Source organism: Rhinolophus sinicus, linkage group LG04, assembly GCF_036562045.2.
Source record: "Rhinolophus sinicus isolate RSC01 linkage group LG04, ASM3656204v1, whole genome shotgun sequence".
Lineage (NCBI taxonomy): Eukaryota > Metazoa > Chordata > Mammalia > Chiroptera > Rhinolophidae > Rhinolophus > Rhinolophus sinicus.
In genome coordinates this window covers 120,548,849-120,566,690 of record NC_133754.1, presented here as the reverse complement: position 1 = coordinate 120,566,690, position 17,842 = coordinate 120,548,849, and positions in this window count along the sequence as shown.

Below are 17,842 nucleotides of genomic sequence, written 5' to 3'. Positions count from 1 at the left end.
AATTTCCCCGAAAATAAAATCTGGCATGGTTTTATGTTCAGGATGGCATCCCCTGCACATAAGCCCTAATGCATCTTTTGCAGCAAACCTTAATATAAGACCTGGTCTTATTTTCGGGAAAACACGGTCATTTTATTTATGTGTGTGTGTCTCTCTCTGCAGACAAGTCCAAGAGATGCAGAAGAAGAAAGCTGGGCCAATTACATTCAGTTTATTTTTTTTCAGACATCAATCAGATAAGTAATTCCTCCAAGAGGTGGGGGGGAAAAAGAGAGGGAAAGAGAGAGAGACCAGAGGTGTTACTCCAGGAAAGTCCTTTTATATGCAAACATGAGAAGGGAGAAAGCCTAAGATTTGGGATGAAAGATAAGAAGAACCAGCTCTGCTCCTTCTCAGTCCTTTCTACACCCCCAGCACCTGGGTTGTAGCCCACCCCAGATGGCAATTGAAGAGACAGACCTGCTTAGCATGAGACAAGAATATTGATATTTGAAATGAACCTTGTTTGATCTTGATGTACAATCTTTTTAATATATTGTTTTATTTGCTTTGCTAGTATTTTGTTTAGGATTTTTACACCTGTATTCATTAGAGATATTGGTCTGTAATTTTCTTTTTTAGTGTGTTATTCTTACAAGGTTTGATATCATGGAATGTTGGCCTCATAAAATGAGTTAAGAAGTATTGTCTCTTCTTCAATTTTTTAGAAGAGTTTGAGGAGGACAGGTATTAAATCATATTTGAATGTTTGGTAGAATTCTGAAGCCATCTGGTCCTGGACTTTTACTTTTGGGGAGGTTATGGGTGATTGTTTCAATTTCCTTACTGTTGACTGGTTTAGAGTTTCCAGTTCTTTGTGATTCAGTCTAAAAGGCTATATATTTCTAAGAACTCATCCATTTCCTCCAGATTATTGAATTTGGTGGCATATAGTCTTTCATGGTATTCTTGTATGACCCTTTGTATTTCTGTGGCATCCATTGTAATTCCTCCTCTTCTTTCATTTCTGATTTTGTTTATTTGTGTCTTTTCTCTTTTTTTCCTTAGTGAGCCTAGGCAAGAGTTTGTCAATTTTATTAATCTTGATTTAGAATTTAAAGAAAAATGAGCTGGCAGGAAAAGTATCTGAATATTTCATGGGTTAAGGAGATGGAGCTAGATCATATATTTCTCTCTCGGTGAAAATCATGACCTCTCCTGCCCTCATAGTACACTCCACACTATTTTGCAGTTACCACTGAATATTAGGTAAAGATTAAAATGCAATATTAAAACAAGTATAGTTAACAGAGGTTTGGGGCTCTTGGAGAGTAAAGATGAGGACAAGGTGCTCATAGGACAAGAACAATTGTAAGTACAGAGAGAAGGGAACGATGGTAAGCAGTGAGATAAGAGTAAGGCAAGACTGGGAAAAATAACAAATGTGGGAAAGAACATAAATATGGGATAGAAAGAGAGACAGGTTGGAGAATGAAAGAAAGATAGAGAAAGTGAACAAAACAAAGGAAAAGAGCACTAGAAAATAACAAAAGATATACTTAACATCCTTGAATAATCCAATAACAAATGTCTTCATTAAATATCAATCCTTATACGTTATTTCAAAATGCTTTAATCATGTTGCACACACTTCTTGTTATGCTCTCATTTTCAGTAAGTTTCAGGTTAGCTATGAGCAAAGGCATGCTTTAGACCCATTGTAAAATCTAACATAGACAGTAAAAAGAAGTTAACACTTTAGTCACATTTGTGAAAAATCTTTACTAAAACTTCTTCCAATTCATGAAAAGATTCAGATAAACCATGTATATTTCTTCGCTGAAATTGGCAGATAATAAAAATTTGCTATATTTTATGGAGATATCCTTTTTAAGTAAAAGATTACAAATACAGCTAATGTCCAACTCATTATCCCTTCAAACTAGCCTAATTACCAGGAGACGCTCTTCTGAAGTTGGTGCATATTATTATCCCCATGTACCTTCGCTGCCCCCTTCGGCCTTTCCACACTACAACAGTCCAAATACATCTAGACATCAGGATAACAGAGGTGGGTAAAGGTGATCTGCCCATGCTGCCCTCCCCTGTTCTAAGTCCCTCCATCTTAAGGATATGCTTTTATAGCCTCCACCTTTAGTACAACAGCTTAGGACATCCCTATAGTTCTTTCATTAAGCCTAAATTCAACAGATAAGGATAATTATAGAAAATCTTGTATTATATCTTTTTTCTTACTTACATACCTCATTCTTACTGTTAGTCAATGTACTTGGGACTCATTTGTCTTTATATTTGCATGCGGCTCTACTCTGATCTTTTAAGTATTTGTAGGCCTTGAGGTGTTTACTATAACAGAACACTTTTTCTTTTCTAAATTCTTTGTATACTGGCAACACATCACAGCGCTGAGTACGTGTAGGCACTCAGCAGACATGTGCTGAATGAATTAATACATGAAGTGCACTGCAGGAATGAATGAATCCCTCAATCACTCAAAATCTGCAACAATGCATAAATAGCCAAACCCAAACTCTGGACTTTTCAAACCAACAGTACAATACTTTCCCCTCTGCCATGTTAAAGATCAAAACAGACTTGTAGACATTTGCATATATAGTTCATGTTGTTGAGATGTAAAGGGAAAAATGGTTTTCCAGATTTAGATAATCTGATTTATTATTAATATGTCCTTATTCTATATTTTATATAATCTTAGGTTACATAAAAATGCAGAACTGAAATTCTACATCAGCTAGTATCAAATAATTCCTGTATTTTTTTAAAATTTGGTTTTAGGAGTGAAACAAATGGATTATGGAGAATGAATGCAGTAGATCATGACACAAGCGATCAGTCAGCATCTTTGCCTATGCATAAAGGTTACTGAGTGAATAGCTCAGATTTATAACAGAAGAATTCCTTGCCAGTATAAGAACCAAAACCTAGTCTGAGTTATCATGAGACATTAAGAAGAAAGTATGGTGACAATATATCCATCCAATTGCTACATAAACGGAAATACTGTAAGAAAGTTGGCTGAACACCTTGATAACCTAATTTATAATGTCTCTAAAAACCCATACAATGATTTAGAGGAAATAATGGATGCCAGATAAAGGTATATATAATTTAAGATATGTATGTGCTGTACATATTTCAGTCCTTAAACTCAAGCAGTATATTAGATTTGTCAAGAATTGTCTACAAAAGTTAAAATGTTCTGATTTTTTCTGCTTATGTCAAGACATCCTTATACAGTTTTATTAAAGTTACTAACTTTGAAATGTTTCCTTCCTCAAATGTTTCTAAGGAGAATTTCTGATGTAATAAGATTACACTGTCTTTCAAGACAGACAAAACAGACCTGTCACATACTAGCTATGTTACATTGGGTAAATTATTTAACCTCTCCAAGGTCTTGTTTTCTCAGTACATAAAATTGGCTTAATTACACTGCACAGAAACAAGGCAATGCATTACCCAAAATCAGACTCATTTTTATTTTTGGGAAGATTGGTTGACTACATTTCCCAGTCTCCTTTGTAGTGAATGTGGGGTATATGACTGAATTGGCCAATGAAATCTTGATGGAAGGTAAATAACCCATTTATCAGCCTGGTCCTGCTCCTTAAATCCTCCTATGTTATCTTTCTTTCCTTCTCATGCTTCCTTCATCTGCTTATTAGTTTTCCACTGGAAGACATCAAGATCATAGAAGGTGGTAGAACCCTAAGATGGATGAAGCCTGGGTTCTGAATGAGTGCAATGAATAGAACTTGTTTGTCCAGGCACTCACTCCCCAACCCCGACTGACCCATGGTGGACTATGATATAAGTGAGAAAATTTTGCTGTATTGAGCCACTAATCTATTGTGATGGCTTGTTATGGCAGTTAGCTTACCTGACTGATACAATTACCTGACTGATACAGAGCTGTAGAGGGAGGAAGGGAGTTAATGACTATAAAAATCTTAGTGCAGTGTAATATAGCACCTGGCACTTCGTAACAGGTTAGGTCCTCCTGCTCGCTGCTCAGCAGGGGAGACCCCAAACATGTCCAGTCTTTACATTTCAGTTTTTGCACTCTTCAGACTTTACATTTTTCACCCTTCTGCAATCATATGTGAAAGAATGAATACCTTCTAGGAATAGAAATTAACTTTTAACGATAATGTGCAGTTGTTTCTGAAACTATATTTATTATGACTAAAACACCATTTCTTTTCACCTTTTTCATGTAACTCTTTTTGTCATATACAGATAAACAATTTGAGATACAGTTTGGGGAACTAATGTGATTCATAACATCATTTAAATTTATGCCATACAGTTGAAACCCTGACTTGATGTTCCTTCTTGGGTACATTAGAATAAAGCTATGAGAGATTTTCTACTTTATTACAAAGTACACAGGTGACAGCCGGCAGCCATTGCCCTCCTGTACCTGCAGAAAATGAGTGGGATAGCAAAATGCCTGTTCACAATTTAATTCTTATTAAAATATGTGGAAAGTGATTCCAAAGTAAGTCAGGATGCGGTTGCCTATTTTTTTTTTTAAATCTCTCCTTAGCAAAACCCAATTTAAACCGAAAATAAGTAGTGATGGAGTGGAGGAGCCATTGACGTAGGCTGAGGAAATTTATGGTCTGAAACACCCTAAAATTTGTTTTGAAGCATCCTGTGTGCATTTCACACATTGAAATGAGCATCTGAGTTTGATATAGACATATATCTTTGTTGGCTTCTTCACATTAATTCAACTCTTTTTTGAGGAATTTTTTTGAGAAAGCTTTATAGTTGTGGCCTCTATATTCAGAAAAGAAATGTTCTTGAAAATTTAGCTGCAACTTTAAAATCCAAAATCATTGTCACTTTGCCACTGGGTCTCATTGTCTAAATCTCCCTTTTACTGAACACCTACTGTGAACCAATCTTGTACCGCACTTTGCATGTGCTGTTTTATTCACTCCTCATGACAACCCTGTGAGGTAGACAGCAGCATCAATCACTGTGTCACACGTGAGAAGACTAACGAGGTTCAGTCAACGTTCTCAACTCCAAATGAGACTTGTCAATAATAAGCATACAGACAATAGATTTGCAATGGTAGATTGCTACTGCAAATGTAAAATCACCCCCTCTTTTTACTCTGTCACCAATTGTCTGTGTTCCTATCTACTGATTTCTCTTCCTGCCACTCACCACCTCTAGGTATGACAGTGGATGGTGTGTCCATTTACTATGTGTCTGCATCAAGAAAACATTTTCTACAGCTTATGGAGCTTTGATTATTAACTCACCAAACTCAACACTGCCCCCAGGCTTTGGAGACTCTGTCCTAGCCTTTTGCTCATTACCGGTGACCAGTCTATTCTCACCAAGCCACTTCAGGTTGTCTGTCCCTGTGGAAGAGATGATCTGATCCCCACACATGATTCTTGTTAAGTCCTTCTCTCATCCTCCAGAGGCAATGCCTGAAGCAATTATGTGAACTCCATAACTCAAAATGTGTACAATTGGCAAGAATTCTCTTACCCCCAATTTAACATTGCACATTGAATTGGGTCATTATTAAAGTTTTTAAGGTTTTTTTTTAAGGTCATTATAAAGGTTTTGTGGTGAGACCTAAAATTTTAAATGCTGCCTTCACATCACTGAGTCTCACAGGGCCCCAAAGGCCGAACCACTAGTTCATTTCTCCCATCAGATATGATGCCCATCCCATCCAGTGGGAGAAACTTCCCACCTGACTAGGAAACTTATCAGCCAGTCTAGCTTCGCTCGACCGGGTTCTCAACCTAATGAGTTTCCTTTCTCTGCCAGCTGACAGAATCATTCAAACAATCCAATCACATCCTCTTGTACAAATCAGGGCACCCGAACCCCCTGTTACTACAGGTCTGTTTTCAACATCCCTTTCTGATTCCCCTGTATGGCTCTGCATGGTGTCCTCCTCCCTCAAGCTGTGGAACTAATAAACTACTGTCAATCTCATCTATCAAATGTCAGGTGTCATGTGTCAGCCATGTGATACTATGGTGAAAGTACCCTCCTTCACCAACAGGGTGAATAGGAGATTATTAGCACATTGGTGTCCAGCATTTAGATTTCATAAACACATTGCAACAACTACAAAAACCAACTATAATTTACTATTTACCATCAATTCATGATAGAAAGGACATTTTTTTAATTAAAGTTTATTGAGGTGACAATTGTTAATAAAGTTACATAGGTTTCAGGTGTACAATTCTGTAATACATCATCTATATAGGACATTTTAACCACCAAAATTAGAAAAGAAAAATCTCAGAATAAAGACCAGTCCTTCAAATTGAAAAATTAACTTGAACAATTAAATCTAATCTCATGAAAAACTCACTTCACCATCCTTATTTTTCTCATTGTGCCACACATTGGTGAACACCTGAGAACAGCAATCCGTGGACAGATGTGGGAGAAACTCTGAATCATGTTTCTGGGGTCATTCACCATGATGGGAAACAGACTGACTTTTGTGCTCCTCTTGTCTACACCTGCCTAAGACATTTTGCTAACAGTTGCCAAGTTCTGGTAAATGGTGTTTTGCAATGTTTGGGCTATTGTTAGTGCCAAGTCAAATTGCCAGTCAACCTGAGGGTCCTCTCTGTGACCTTTGGATACAATAGTCAAACGACTGAGTATTTACTTTTTGCCTTAAACTTCTTCCATTTTGCCCACTCCACGTGGAGATTTCCAGATATCTGTTTAATTTATGTGAATGATTTAATGTGACATTTAGACCTCAGACCAAAAGTCTTTGGCCCATAATCAAACATCTCATTAGGGCATAGGCAAGGTTACTTTAAAAACTGTTCATGGAAACTACCTAATGTTGAATAATACAGGGCTAAATATGATTTCACAGAATTATACATTGTAAAATTATGTAACCACGTAAAAGAGCATAATATTGTAGAAAGGTCGTAAATTTGAGGAACAGATAAATAATATGCTCCAATTGTGTATGAGAAAAGAAAGATTATATTAGCATGCAGATAAGTTTGTATATGCATACACAGTTTCTGAAAGAATAAAAAAGAAATGGTTAAAATGCCATCACTTCAGCAATGGACAACTGTCAATTAAAGACTTGTAAGTGCCTGCTGTATAGCCAGTCAGAGATGTTGATTAAGCAATATCCATATGGTTTAGATTCTTGATTTATGTAGTAGCAAAGTTGACATTTTCTTATGAAAATATAAAAGCCTAAACTATATTACTCCTCTGAGAAAGGTCCAACAGGAGTCCATCCGACCTCCCAAAGGGCTAGGATAATAAGGGAAGTCCTAGATAAGGCCACTGAAATAATTTTGGTGTACCCTAATGCTTTGACTAATATTACCTGGAAAGATCTAACTTACACACAACATTCGACATGAAGACAACTCAGAGAACGAGGCCTATGGCACACACACAAAATCTGGGTATTTATAGCATCACAGATAACACATCCAAGAAAGTAAATCTTACTGCATCACGGAACTCTCAACTATTTTAATTACTCAACCTGTTAGGAGAGTTTCTTTATTACAATCCATGTAAACATTTAAGACTCTAAACACAGAATAAAAGGTTTAGTTTTTCCTAAATAGTTAATACTGAACAGAACTTCTAAAATACAAGTTCAACTACTGAAGGATAGTCCAGACCCATAAGTGCTAGATTATACGTTATCATCCAAGGAACCAGGGTATCACCTGTCATGGACAATTAGTTATTATAGAAGCTGTGCTTATAGTTCTTCACTTCTTAGTAAAGAGTAGCTTAATTCTTCTTCTGGTTACCAACTGATGCATAAGAAATCACTCCAACTTTCCTGAAATAAAACCACACTATTTTATTTTTCTCAGAGATTCTGTGGCTCAGGCATTTAGACGGGGCACTGCAGAGAGGACTTCTTCCCACTCTATGATGTTTAGGGCTGGAATCACCTCTTAGAACAGGGGTCAGTAAACTTTTCCTTTAAAAGTCCAAATAGTAAATATTTTAGACTCCCTGGGTAACATACAGTGTCTATTGCATATGTGCCTTTTCCTTTTTTTTTTTTTTTTTTTTTTAAACAATCCTTTACAATGTAAAAATAAATTTTAGCTCTGGGTCTACAAAAACAGGCTACAGGTTCTATTTGGTCATTTTGTCCTCTGGCTGTAGTTTTCCAAGTCCTAATCTGGAAACAGTTTCACTCTCGTGTCTAGCAACTAGACTGGGATAACTTAAAGGCCAGGTTCAATTGAGACTGTGACCAGAGCACCTACCTCTCCTGTAGCTTGGGCTTTTCACAGCCTGGTAGCGGGTTCTGAGAGAGAATATCCTGAGAGGTCGTACCCCAAGAGAAAGCTTGCCAAAAGAACAAGGAGAAACCTGCATTGTCTCTTCTCACTGAGCCCCAGAAATCACACCATAAATTGTTATATTTTAACCATGACAAGTGAGTCACAAAGACCAACCTAGATTCAAAGGAGGGAGAATCAGACTCCACCCCTAGGTGGAACAGCAGCAAGGTCACATTGCACAAGAGTATGTGAGATCTTGCTGTGGCCATCTTTGGAAAATACAATCTGCCAGAACCTTCCTATGACCTACAAAGTGTATACGCAAACGAAAGTATACATATGACAGTACTTGAAGGTAAGATGATGTTAACATCTTACAATCACATCCCTTGTGAACTTTTGTAACTCATGGCCTGGATCCTCCCTTATGAAGAATTCTGTTCCACAAAAACAAAATTATTGAATGGTTATAGCATCTCTTTCATGTAGTGGAAACTACAACCTATACTCGTACCCTAGAAACAAACATATAACACTATCATCGAAAATTTCCAAAACTTATTAGGTATTTTCTCCATATTCCTACTTGGAGGATCCAAGTAATAACTGGCATGTAAACTAAGGGAAAATGTGAATAAAATAATAGGTAACTAAAATTCAAAGTGAAGTTTAAAACTGCAAGCAAGTTAATTGTTTTAAAAAGAGGTATAATCATTATCATTTTCCTATATCTAAATTTTCTACTTAACTATTTTTAGGAGCGTAGCTATGTAAAGTATTAATCAGAAGCAACCCACAAGAGGAAAGAATTTAAAAAGCTAGATTGGTCTAGAGAAGTCATGACTCGTGGTTCAAATTGACATCCCTCTCATATTAGATTTTTCCCCACTGTTCTGCTCCACAGACCTTGGATATGGTTAATGTCTTCAAGTCATATAAAGTCTCTTTTCAAGTAGACGTAGTTTATATTATGTGCAGCAATATGTAAGCCTCATTTTTTTAACAGTGAGCAGGTACAGCTCAGCCACTCAGTTTTTCTGAGACTTTTTTTTTAATTTGGAACATAAATTAAATTAAATATTTATGCCAGAGCTGCCAACACGAAGACAAATAGCTCTAGCAAACAATTCTCTTAATAAAATTCAATCACTATAATGCAAACTGTTGTCAAAAGGGTAAGTGCAAGTTAACTTTTTTAAAAGTTTTGCTTCATGATCCATGGAATTAATAACTCATGTCATGAGCACTGAAAATTGAGTGTATCTTTATATTCTTTGTACTTCTTTGTGTTCTTGCCAGATTATTTTTTTATTTAATGTCCATCTTTTTTGCAAGGGGTCCTTTCAGAGTTAAAAATGTAATTATATTTTCTCATCTAATTAAAATGTCAATCATTTATTGTAGCATATTAAGTATAATGGCTGTTACCCAAGTTTTCTTCTCATTTAGGTTCTGATTATTTTGTCATGTCACTCAAAAATCTATGCTTTGCAACTTGTCCAAGATTTTTTCTCCTCATTAGCATAAAACATCTTAGAGTCCTGCTGGTAGCGCTTTATCTAGTGCAGGAAATGATTTGGATAATAAACAGCTGGAAACCAAAATGTTATATACTGGCAGGGAAAGAAAAAACAGATTAACGATTATACAAAATGAACATAACCTTCCTTTTTCTACCATCCCTTGTAATTTTATATATTGAGTTTTAGAATTAAAAAATAAAGTTCCAGAAACGCTTACTGAAAGGTACTCTATTAGACTCTTCTCTTTATTTTTTTTCTTCCTCTATCTTCTATTATGTTTATTGTACCATTTCTTCAATTTTCTATTTCTTTACTCTCTCCTCACTGTCTAGTGTCTCTATTAAATGAGGTGGTTGGACTAAATAATATCTGAAACCATTTCCAGCTTTAATATTTCTGATTCACAAAAACTTCTTAATACATTCTAGAGTTTCTAGAATGAAAATTATGTTAGAGAGTTGTCCCCCAATAACAACATGGGGATCATAGTTTCATTTTCCTTTTTCCCCTTTATTTATGACAATCTTTTCTCCCATTCTTATTTCTGTGTTCTTTCTTTCACCTTCTCCATTTCCTGTCAAGCTACAAATACAGTTTCTTTTTAGCTCACTTTGATTTAAAACCAACTGAAATGTGTGTGTCTCTCTGTCTCTGTCTCTGTCTTTCTCTCTCTCTCTGTCTGTCTCTCTGTCTGTGTGTGTGTATATATATATATATATATACACACACATATATATGTATATATATATGCATATATGTGTGCGTGTGCATATATATATATATATATATATATATATATATATATATATATATATATATGTCATGCAGCAGCCTACCCGTCTGTCTCCTCGTACCTGCCCCTAAAGAAAAGAGAGTCTGTGAGACGGATCCTTTCAGGGACTTTGCTTCACCTTTGTACTTACACCTTATGTCTCCTTGTTTGGCCCCAGAAAGATGGCTGGCTAGTCAATGATGGGTACAACTCCCCACAGGGGGCAGGGGGGCAACCCAAGCCAGACACAGCCATGTGGGGACCACATGGGGAACTCGCGGGGTCGCCCCCCACCCTCCCCCGGCTAAGGAGAGCCTCTGCCTCTGTGGCTGCATTCCTTCCCACAGCCTGCAGGGGAAGTGACCCAGTGAAGTGCTCTCCATCTAATCATATGCATAAAGGTTTTATCCCTTGGGGAAGTACTTATCCTGAGACTTATGGTTGGGCTGCCTGCAGGCAAGGGTGATTGGCTTAAATCAGTTTCCTATTGTAATGTATGGGATTCACAGATCTTGAGGTTGACAAGCTTTACTTCTTTTTACTTCCACACCTAACTAATAAAAGCCATGCGTTGGCCCGATTCGGGGCTCAGTCCTTGAGCCTTGAGTCCCTTGGCCCCACTTGCACTCTATTTATTCTTGTCTACTGTCTTTTTTAACCTGTGCCGCTGTCCTTACTTCCCACAACTCTTGTTGTGCTGGATGCAACATATACACACACACACACACACACACACACACACACGCCTTGACATTTCTGTTCAGCCCACTCTCCACTCAGGGGAGGGGGAAAAAAAGCACATGAAGAAAATAATTGTTTATTTAAGGTCTTACACCCTGAAGTTCCTGAAAATGACACCTTTCCCTTGGAGGAGACTACCATCAGAAAGAAAAATACCAACCTACCTGCTACGTAATTGCTGAGCTATTATAGGGATTGAAAATGAGCAGGAAATTTGACAAATTCTCAACTGCTAGGCTACAGCTAAAATTCTGACATTTAGATAAAGAAGCATAAAGCGATTATTAATCTGTGAAGAAACCAGGTGGTCTCTGATACAAAGGATGCTTCTAACTGCATATGGGCAATTTAACCCCAAGAGTTATCACCCCCAATTTATGGGAAATATAACTGAATCCAGTTTAAGAAAAAAATAAAGTATTAGGACCATGAATATCATATTAATATTAGTAAGTTACTCTTTACAAATTATACTTTACAGTTTATATTTTGTATATGAAGCAGTGTAAAATAGACAACTAACTCATTTTAAATCTTTAACTATGATAATGATGATGAAAAGTTTCAGTTTCACATTGGGTGGATTGTGGTCTATAAGACACAGTTCTACATCAGGAAACAAAAGTGTACAGCTTCTCCTCTGAAGTCTGTTATTTGGAACAGCGCCTGGTTTGGAGAACAGATGTTACCTGAGATGAATGCCAATGTACCGGTACTTTTTGTCTCAAAATATTTCAAGAGCAGCTGCCCCTCTCTTTTTAATTCCAACTCTGCATTGGCATGCACACACGTAAAGGTGAAACATGGAACAGCTATCTTGGCGTGCTGTATTCTGGTTTGCGGACATCTTGTGTAAGCTCACTGACATCAAGCCTGGTCTCCTTGCATCCCAATAAAAACACACAAGGATTAGGGCATCCAGAATTTGGACTAATTTGGCCAGGAGACTTGGTCATACTCAGTCACAATTTCCAAAGTGGAAACTGTCCAATATTAAAGACGTCAGACACACTTTGTTCAGAATAGCCCTAGGATTCGGGGTCAATGCTGCGAGAATTTCACAGGAACCCTTTTGTCTGAAGAGTTTCTAAATCAAATTCTACAGCCACAGTGAACAAGCTACAAATGCCTGCCTTTCTTTATAGGAATCAGTACCATCCTATGACACGGACACAGTGGCTTGCAGGTATCAAATTACTCCATTAAACTGTCTTTTAAGAAGACAATTTCAATAAAATAAATGTTTCTTGGTTTCCTATGTTCAAATCCTTTATTTTTACAATCACGTCCTGAAAGCTAATATTTAATAAATCTTCTCATGTACTCTACCATCTTATTCAAAAAAAGGTTAACTGGATTAAATATTTATTACAGTACTTTTGAAGCATCAATGGACCAGTAAACATAGTTATGGTCAAAGGTTTGAACTCAAATCAGAATTTTATGCTATTGCTTACTTAAATTGCATGCAAACTTTTAAGATCTTTACAATTTTCTTGGGTATATAAATTGATTAATTAAAGGACTATCGCATAGTAGGTGCTCAAAAAATATGCACTGATATTTTTTAGTTCAACAATTCTATTACTCACCTAACATTTCAAACACTTCTAATTCAAACTTCACTGAGATTTTAAGAAGAAGAAATTAAAATAATTTTCATTTGATAACATACTGCGTGTCTCTCTAAATAATTCAAAGTCTTTCCCAAGTTGTCCAACTTTTTAGTACAAAAACTTAAGGTATGCTACTGTTAACTGGTTGTTCTGTGGTATTACTTAGGCTGAATCTACATTAAGACAGGTACAATCTTTGTATATAAGTTATTCTGTCAGTAACAACTCACTGAGTTACTTCATCATTTACTTATCCTATATCGACCCTTCAATTTAGTGAGATAATCAAAACTGGCACATTCCAAAGTCAACTATTAATTTAACTTAAACTATCCAAGAGAAGGATGGATTTATTAAAAAGAGTTGTTAGTGATTGACACTTTGAATAAGGAGTGAAGCTACTGCAAGCAGCTCCAGAGCTATCCATCAATGCTTAGAACAAAAACATATTTAAGTAAGTGGATTTTTTTTGTTCATAAAAATACATAATACACTTGTATTATTTGTTTCCTCTGTACCAGAGATAACTTTGAAAATAGTTGCAATGGCCATAGCTTAGTAAAAACTGGCTCAATGAATTTGTTGGAAGATGAATGGATGACATATTTAGTGTAGACATATAAAAAATTCCTATTAGATCCCAGGATATTACAATAGATGCTGATCTAGTCTCTCCTAGGTATCCATTATTACAGTTGTTTAAAAAAACAAAACCTAAAACAATAATTTTCAAAACTAGCCTTAAAATACAGCCTTGAGATTAGAAGTTTGATTCTTTATTATTTGAGCAATAAACCAGAGAGCTTAAAAATATAGACTTTTTTAAGTTTGACAAACTTGGTTTCAAATTCTGGCTCTGCCACTTATTTAATATGCAATTTTGAGCATTGTGTTTAATTTTATTGTACTTGTTTAATCTCTTTGTGCTCATTTAATCTCTGTGCTAGTTGAAGAGGGAAACATCTACTTATAGGATTATCCTGAACATTAAGATAGTGCATATAAATAAATTAATATAATGCCTGGCACATAGTAAGTACTCTGTAAATGACTTTAAAAATACAAAAACAAAAAACAAAAAACAAAACAAAAAAATCCTTAAAGCTACTGCATAGGGCAGGTAACTAGGCATTAATATAGATATATTAGAAATATAGATAATGGCTTAAAAATCAAATAAGTTACCTCTTCAAAGTTTGATACTTCTTGTCTTTCAGAGAAGTGAGACCTTGGAATTTCCATTTAAATTTATAATTAGTATATGGGTAATATGCATTTTTTCAAATAAAATGTACAATATTCAGAGACCCAGAATCCAAAACAATTTGCTAATACATTTATGTGAGTAAATCAAAAGAAAAATTTATATTTCAAGTTTACTTAAAATGAGTAATATCAGTAGCCCTAAAATCAAGAATGTCTGTATCTGTACAGCTTTGGCATATAATGTACAGAATATGACTCATGAAGTGAAAATTGTAGCTTTTATTAAAACTAAAATGTTACCAGTGAGAACCATATGATTTCACTGATATGTGGTATATAAAACTGAAAACAACAAAGGAACAAGACAAATAAATAAAACAAAAACTCATAGACACAGACAATAGTTTAGTGGTTACCAGAGGGGAAGGAGGAAGGGGAGTGGTAGATGAGGGTAAATGGGGTCAAATATATGGTGATGGAAGGAGAACTGACTCTGGATGGTGAACACACAATGTGATATATAGATGATGTAGTACAGATTTGTACACCTGAAACCTATGTAACTTTAATAACCATTGTCACCCCAATAAACTTTAATTAAAAACAAACAAAAAACTGAAATGTGTTCCCAACCGGGCTATCCATTCCATAACATGTAAATGGATTTCAAAATACAGCACCAAGCTCACTAGTCTTCAAAGTATTTTCTTATTGGTTCTCCCTTTCAACAATTAATTTGCCAGGTCATCTAAATCAAGGCCATGCCCAAGCTAAAGTTCCAGAAAAAGAGGTCAGACTATGAATAGCCCCTCTTTTTACGCCTGTGTCCACCTTCTCATTCTATGCTGCAATGTGTTTGTTCACTTACTTTTACTTTTCAAGATTATTTGATAGAATCTTTTTCTATCCTTTTTAAACTCCTAACTTCCGTGTTTCCTCAAAAATAAGACCTAACTGGAAAATAAGCCCTAGCATGATTTTTCAGGATGACATCCCCTGAACATAAGCCCTAATGCATCTTTTGGAGCAAAAATTAATATAAGACCCAGTCTTATTTTCAGGGAGACATGGTAGGAAATCTCCTTTTGCTTACTGCGTTTGTTTGGTTGGTTTTTATTTTCCGTTTTGTCAAAGGTCAATTAAACCCATATTGAATGCACCTATCTTTTATAGAGATTCTCTGGTCTAAACAATCTAAACACTATAATAATATAATCACTAAAGAACTATGTAATCCTGAGCAAAGAGAATTATGGCTGTTCAGCGGAAGAGCTGGGACACAGTGGGGAGTTTGGAAACCTGAATGGCCAGGGAATCCACGAGAGTAAGCATCTGTAGAACAGTTAACACTTCTCTCTCCGAGTAAACATCTGTTATGTGCATGCTACGTGGAACACCAGAAACAGGGTGAAATGGCTTTGGTGAGCCATCTCAACCTTCTACCACTGAGAAAATGGTAGCTCCTTTGAGCTATTTGTGAATAGTTAAGAGAGTGAGGTTAAAGGTAGGTCTTGCATGTGCGATGCTCATTTGTCTTTCAACTGCACAGCTATGTAAGGGTAGTTACTATGCTGGCAGTGGCTGTGCCCACTTGATACCATAACAATGATTCTTTCATCAGACAAACTATAAATCAATCTAATGTGGGGAGGGGAGATCAGTTCAAAAGTTTGTTGGACTGAATTCAATACTTTGGTAACAAGAGTTATATCCACAGTCCTTACCAGACATGGGATGCTTTTACTAAAGAACACACTCAATTGAAAAAGAAAAATAAAGGTTTTTGAAGAATAGAACATTACAAGGAGACTGCTTCAAAGAACAAGATCTCAATGATGTGGTATGTTAGAGATAGTACTATAAGTGGATGATTTTAAAACTAAAATAGAAGAAAGAAAGATATTTGTCCTAAGTCTTTCTGGCTGGGAAAGCACTCATGATGATTCAGTAAATTCCAGGGTTCACCTCATTTGCTACCAGGGGTTAATAACCAGAGCTACAGCTCAACTTTGTCAAATATCTCCCCTCTAGTGCCCACAAGGCAGGAATAAGTGGACGAGAAAATCATTCCAGAACTTAGTAGAAAAATAAAATACGTATTTTTCTAAAATATTGATTTATTGAATAAGATCGAATTAGATTACTAAATAAAATTTCTCACTTGATCAGTAGTAATGCTCATCAGTGAATGCTGGGACCACTTTTGAACTTAACCTTTCTTTTAATAAAATTTATATAATAGCACTCACATATTTACTGAGTGAAGATCTATAGATCCAAATTAATTATGCTGTAATACATTTGGATATTGGGTTCAATACTGTGCCAAATTTTGATGACCTAATATATAAAATAACATATTTATTTTTTTAAATAAACTGCTCCAGATAAATGCAAACCTTTCAAAGCTTTGAGAAAAGATTACTCACCCTCTACACCCCACCCCCCAAATTAAAGTACCAATGAAGTTAGTTCTTGACTTCTTTAAAAACTTTCTAAAGAAATTATCTTTTTTCCTAAGGTTTCAAATTTTATTTAAGAAGTTAAAAAAATATTTGCTATTAACTTTATTTTTCTATTAGAGACTGTCATCAGGGACAAACTTCACCTTGCAAGGTTCAAAGAGTTTAAAGACCAATTGTTCAGAAACATCAACATGAGGAACATCCACTTTCATGCATTAGCACCTGATTTAATGAGCAAGGCTAGAAAGGAGCAGGCAGAGTGGTCAAGTGACAGATTGAGAGTCCAAAACCTAAAGATGCATAAATGGGGTACAACGGATTATTCCTATATCTATATATTAAACTAGAAGGCAACAAGACAGCAGTGAAGGATGTGTGAAAAATCACTAGGTGCAACCCAAGAGCAGAGAAAAAAATGCTGACAGACTGGAAATGGAAAGAAAAGATGGATGGGACACTTTGACGAGATGAGCTTGCGCGGAGAGCTTTTTAGTGTACAATTTATTTATTTTATGGCTGTATTAGTAATACAGTTGAAATGCTATGATCTGATTATATACTTGAGTATTCAGATTACATTTCTTTTATTAGAAGCAATAAAGCCAGTTCCTTTTTAATTCTTTTTCTTTTTATTCAATAAAGAAAAAAGTTATTGAATAAAAATGGGGAGAAAATAAGAGTATTTCTCTCAGAAGAACTCAGGGTTGCTATTTGGAGAATATCCAGAAGATTAGGTTATGGCATTGGGAATTTATAGGAAATTTATATTTCCAGAACTTTAGAAGCTTATTTCATGGCTGCATTTCATCCTCAGGGTTAATGCACACTTTAAAAAGTGTTCTGCTACGTACATTAGCTCTCTCTATAGTAAGAAAGCCATAACAACTAACTTTGCAATTTGCTGAGTTCATAAATAATTTTATTCCTTTTCTGTCTGGTCGAAGAACCAATATCTCCCATCCTTTTCAACACCCAACATGTTCACTTCATGGGTCCAAAATTATGAATTTAGTGTCCACTTTTAAACTTCTGCTGTATCCCTTTTTATAATATAGATGAATATTAAAGGTATTAAAATAGATGGATAAATTAGGGACAGGAAATAACTTGTTTAGTCCTATTATATTTCCAAATCACCAGAGAGTCAAAACAATACGATATTATAGCATTAGCATTGCTGCTTATGTGATAGTTATATTTTGCA